The sequence below is a fragment of the Cryptomeria japonica genome, chromosome 6 (assembly GCF_030272615.1).
Source record: "Cryptomeria japonica chromosome 6, Sugi_1.0, whole genome shotgun sequence".
Classification (NCBI taxonomy): Eukaryota; Viridiplantae; Streptophyta; class Pinopsida; order Cupressales; family Cupressaceae; genus Cryptomeria; species Cryptomeria japonica.
In genome coordinates, this window is record NC_081410.1 from 590,610,316 (window position 1) to 590,616,315 (window position 6,000).

Consider the following 6,000-nt stretch of genomic DNA (forward strand, 5'->3'; position numbering starts at 1 on the left):
ATGATGAGTCACTTTGTTTGTCACTAGGAGCTATGATTAATGCTTTTGAAAATTGTTTAGATAAATAATTGTCAACATCAACAATCTCATACATATCATCAACATCATTAGAATCAACATTGCTATCATGAACAACATTATCATCCATTTCTCAATATTGTGAAGAATATTGTTGACGTTATGGCTATTATGGTACATAGTTGGGAGCAACAGGAAAGGGCTATTGTCACCATTGGAGATGAATTTGATGTGACTCGAGCTAAAGAAAGACCCAGCAAAAGGACCTGTGACAACATGAAGAAGAAGGCAGTCGTTCAAAAGGTGGACTACAAAGAAATAAAAGTTGCTGCTGAAAATATGAGCATCCTTGAGGTTAAGTTGGCTGACACCCTCAAGAGCTCCATTTAATAGGGTTTGTGTTTGTGTTGTCTGTTGTCGTTGTTGTCTCTGTTTTGTTGGTTCTGTGTTTTTTTCTCTTTGTTGGTTTTTGTTGCTCGTCTGGGCTTTTGTTATTTTTATGGTTGTTGTTTGTAATGTATTTCTCTTGCATCCTTTTTTGTTTTGGATTTATGTTAATCTTTGATTCTAATTCTCTTAGAATCTTTTGTAAAGGGTTTTGGGGCCCCTTCAAAACCTTTTTTTTTTTAATCCAAAATATTATCATCCATTTCTTCATCAAGATCAATAAAAAATAGGATCTCTAATACGAATAGAACATGAACCATCATCTTTCTTAAACATTTATAATCTTGGTGATTTAGGTTGGACTTCCTCCCTAGGGTTAGGAAAAGGCTAGACAAATGGGACCAAGTCAACATTTTGTGTCTTGGAGGAGGAAATGAGTTAAGAAGCAAGTTCAGGAGCCTTAGCACGATGTCTCCATCGACATTCCCTCACATAATGATTTCTTTTAGTTTTAGCCAAGGTTTTTGAAGGTTTAGGATCAATGAACATAGGTTTCTAATCTTCCTTTAAAGGATGAGGAATGTGAAGGTCAACTAAGTTGAAAAATAGGAGATGTTGGGCACTTTCCTTTGTAAGACGTAGGAGGTGGGACTACAACATATATAGGAAGAATAAAATGTATAGGAAGGATACCGGCTCCATCATGAGGAGGAGGAATAGGTCTAGGATCTTGAGGCTTACTCAAAGATAAGATCATCTAATTCTTCCACTTTTGATAAGATTGAAAAATAGAATCACTTCAAGGCTTAAGAGGCTCAAATTGTTTAGGCCAAAATTAATCAAGTGTGACATCTCCATACCTCACCATGGGTTGGTACATGCTATGATTAATTATTAGAATAGTGCCATTATGAGGAAATTGTAGACATTTTTAAATAGTAGAAGGGATTGCTTTCATGGAAGAGAGTCAAGGATGTTCCAACTTCACACAAAATTGATCTGATATAGGAAAGATACAAAACATGACATCTAAGAACTTAGTACCAATCTCAATAGGAAGAATAATAGAACCAATAGTAGGGAAAGCTTGAAACCATCATACACCTTGACCACCACATCAGATTTATCATATATTACTTGATGCAATTGTAAAGTATAAAGATATTCTTCAATTATCACATTCATCATACATGTTGGATCAATGACCACCCATTGAGGGAGTTTTTGTTTGATCTTTAAAATGATATATTATGGGCCAACAGGTGCATCAATAGTCTCACTAGGATCAAAAGTAATGCATAGGTCCTTAGGAGGTGTAGGTTTATCAACAAGATTCACAACATTATTAGATTCAACACCAAGGTCACTGGGAAAATATGCAAGAGGATCAGACTCAACCACATTAGTAGAATGGGAGGGAAAAGGATTAGTAAAGATCCAAACTATAGATATGGTATTTTTATCAATAAAGTTGAGAATCCTACTCCTTAAGGAATAACACTTCTCAGTATCATGATTGGGTTGACAATGAAATTGGCAAAAGGCTTTGGGATCATGATAGGGTGGCAAAGGTTTGAAGGTATCAATTGGTCAAATGGGAGGAAGTTTCAACATATATTTATTTATCAATTGTGTCATTATGCTATGCAAAGACTCAAAAAGAGGAGTAAATTATTTTCTTAAGTATTTGGATAAAGGGGCACACCTGATGTCATGGTTGTCACTTGACTATTTATGTTGTCATTGATCTTGATGTATCCCTTGTTCAGTTTAAGCTTCATAAATTTTTGTTGAGCACTCTCATTCTTATCAATCGGAACCATTGAAGGAGATGTTTCAAATTGACTCACTTGAATTTGATAATTATGAAACACTATGGATAACTACTTAAAGGAAGTAAAATCAGAAACGAGAATCTTATCCCTAATGTATTTTTGTAAATTATCAATAAATTTTCTTTGAGAATACAAATGTTTATATCTACCAATAAAATCAGTCACTTTTTTTTTAACACCTTTCTTACAATGAATCAAATCAGTCAAAGTAATCTTAGGACCAATATTATTGTTAAATTATTGAATGAAGGCATTGGGTAATTGTTGAAATGATGTAATAGAATAAGGAGGCAAATAATAATACCATTGCAAAGAATTATCCCTAAAGGTTTGAGTAAACAATTTAAGTCTTTGATCATGAGCAAAGTCATTGCACAAAGTTTGAGATATTTTCACATGAATCAAGGGATCACTTTTTCCATTGTAAATTTCCAATTGAGGGACTTATATATGTTTAGGAGGGATTGCATGGACAATGTCATTAGATAATTGGCTCGCTACATCAAATGTGAGCACATTAAACTTTGATAGGGTAATAGAAGCCAATTGTTGTTGTAGGGATGAGATAGTTTGGGCTAAGTTATTGATGGTTTCTTCAGTGGATGGATTAAAATTGGACACATTGGATTGAGATGGAGGAGTAATATTGTTCTATGTATGTTGAGGTTGAGAGTAAAGAGGTTGAACACTATAATATGTGGGTATAGAAGATGATTGGGTCACAAAAAGAGGTATAAAAGAATTTTCATTAACAAGGTTTCCCCCTTGACTTACATGTGTAGGATTAACATTTTGTGTGGAAGTATTCATGATAGAAGATGTAAAAGTAGGCACACTAGGCAAGGATGTAGCCATAGGAATAGAATGATTGACTTGACTAGTGGTTTGAGTGTAACCAAGGACTTCAACATAACTTTTTATAGGCATGATATTAGTGTCAACAATATGAGCAAGGCCACGCAACAAATCAACACCAATTTTATCACTTTGCACCATTCTTTTTAATTCTTTAATCAATGGGATTGCCTCACTTTTCAGGTGTTGTTGACTAATCCATTGTTGAAGATTTTTAAATTCATTGTCAATATTCTCCAATTGGTAAATAAAGACCCTAGTTAGTGATTCATCCACACCATGATAATTATGAAAAGAATGGGGATAAATGACATCATTTTTTTTTGATAAGGGTAAATGGGTTTTACAAGGACCCGAAACCTAAAGTTATACAATAGTCGGCCAACAGCCAATTCGGCAAGAAACAACAGCAAAATAGGGGATCAACCCCAAACAAAAATAGAGACAAGCAAAACCAAAAAAGCTCTCAGTTGAGCAATAGCACCATATCCTTGTTCTTTTGAATGTAAATCTTGTTGATTTCCTCAAGTTCCTCCATGATTAATCTAGAGGTACCCTTGTTGTTGCTTCTGCTCCTGGTTCTCGAACTAGGTCCAGTGGTTTTGTCGTCTCTAGCAGCCACATCATCTCCTCCAAGATCTTTCACCGGGTCATTGTGGAAGGATCTGTAATCAACAACCATCTCATTAATCTTTTCAAGCCCCTGAATGTTGTTATTCATGGCTTCTTTACTAATGTCTACTAGATTCTTGAGATTTTTCTTAATCTCAACCATGGATTGTTCCACCTTATCAATCCTCTGTTCATGGTTAAATTTCATGACCTCAACATTCTGAGAGAGTTTTTGAGTCATGAGCATGAGTTTTTTTGGCTTGCTGGGTTCAAGGGAAGCAGTGAAAATGTCAATTATTTCCTTAACCCTCGTCTTGAGGTTGTCGATTTCGTGCTCAACCCATTCCCAACAACGCTTTTGGCTTTTGGTGGCTTCCATGACAAGATTCATCAAACTACCATCTTTCCCCTGATTATCTTTCTGGACATTGATAGGGATGTCCAATTTAATCCCTCGGTCCGTAATATTTGGGCTGTGATCCTTCGCCATCAGCTTTTTCTTTTTGGTGAGGGGTTCGGCCTTGGAGATCGACTTGCTATTGGTTTTGTATTTACTAGCTACCCATCTGGGGGGTTCTTGCTGCTGAGCATCTCAGGAGTGACCATCTTATCCTTTTCATCTGTAGGTTCATATTCAAGGTCATCAACAGGAACCCCACTATCATCCAGGTCCATCTCTGAGTCAAAGACATCTTGGACGTCCGTCCGCAAACCAATCTCGGCAAGCGGGGGCACAATTTCAAGGGATTTGGCATTTTCCATGATGAGGACGATAAGTCCCTCATGAAGAACAAGGTTGCTAGGGTTTTCCAGGTGCTTTTCCAGGCTATTCTCAAGGGAGGAGGCCAGATAAAAGGGAACAGAGATAATTTTACCATGGCAAAAATGATTAAAGATAGTAAAATGGTAAGAGAAGAGGCTAGCATACCTGCCATCAAGGGTGATATATTGTAAAGCTTTGATGTTAATAGATAAGAAGATGAGAGGGGGGGGTGAATCATACAAACTTAATCTTCAATATATTCAATAGATTCAACCTCGGTAGCTTATAATTTAGAATACATAACCAAAACTGTAAAACATTCAAACTTATGAAGAGATAACATCACAACACATATAACACTAGATTTAACATGGAAACCCAAATAGGGAAAACCCACTGTGGGATTTTGGACCCACTAAGAAATATACCCTTCTAGAGTATGCTCGGTTAAAAGCAAATCTTGTTAAAGATTACAAACACATTGCTAGATGTGACCCGGTTAAGGGATTTCCCTCAAACTTGTTAGAGTCTTGCACTTTGTTAGAAGTGACCTTTTCAAAGGATTTCAAACACTCATTTAGAATGTTACCTTGCTAGAAGGTTTACAAATAAGACTGTTAGATCCACTCGGCTAAGATATTTCCTGTCACTTACAGAATAAATAACAATAATAAATATATCTGCAACTTCACATCTGAAATGCTAAAGCAGATTCTACTTGCTCAAAACAATATTGTCATAAGACTTATCTAGTCCCTTGATGGGCTTGTTGGGCTTCTCAATCTATTCTTCAATTAGATCTTCAAGCTTCTGAGCTCGGTAAACATTCCTGTAGCATCACTATGCATACATTTGCCCGCGTGCATTATTTATCAACAATTCCTTATTTATAAAAAAATTCTAACTACTTAATCTCCTTGATCACATTTCCCATGATCAATCTTAGCCATCAAATCATCAAACTTGACTAGGTTCAATGAATCCTTTGATCTAAAAATGTTTTACCTCGTCTTGGAACTTGCATTCCTTCCTTGGAACTTATGCTAGGTTATTGTAGTTCAATCTATGCTGTAGATCTTCCTCCTGTATTTTTCATGTCGTCGATCCTCAACAAACTTCTTGCACGACAAACCAATCATCTGATCAACTCCAGCTCATCAGCATCCTTCATTAAATAATGCTTTTATCCATCCAATGTGATCTATTATAACTTGGTTGTTACTCGGTTAATACTGAACTTCTCTCAGTAGACATTCTGCCTTCTTTAACCGATATTGATAACCTTAGGGTTTACCAACTAGGTACCTTAGGGTTTACTGACTAGGTTCCTTGCTCAGTGACATAATACAGTATTAAACTTATAATCAACAACATATGTAGGATATCAAAACAATCAAAACAATATGATCTCATCATTGTCTAACTTGGTAATAGTTGCCCACTAAATAACTTATTTCTCCCCTTTATTATCACATTCTTTCTGTGTCACTTACCGACCTCCTAATACTCATCAACACATACTTCTCAAGA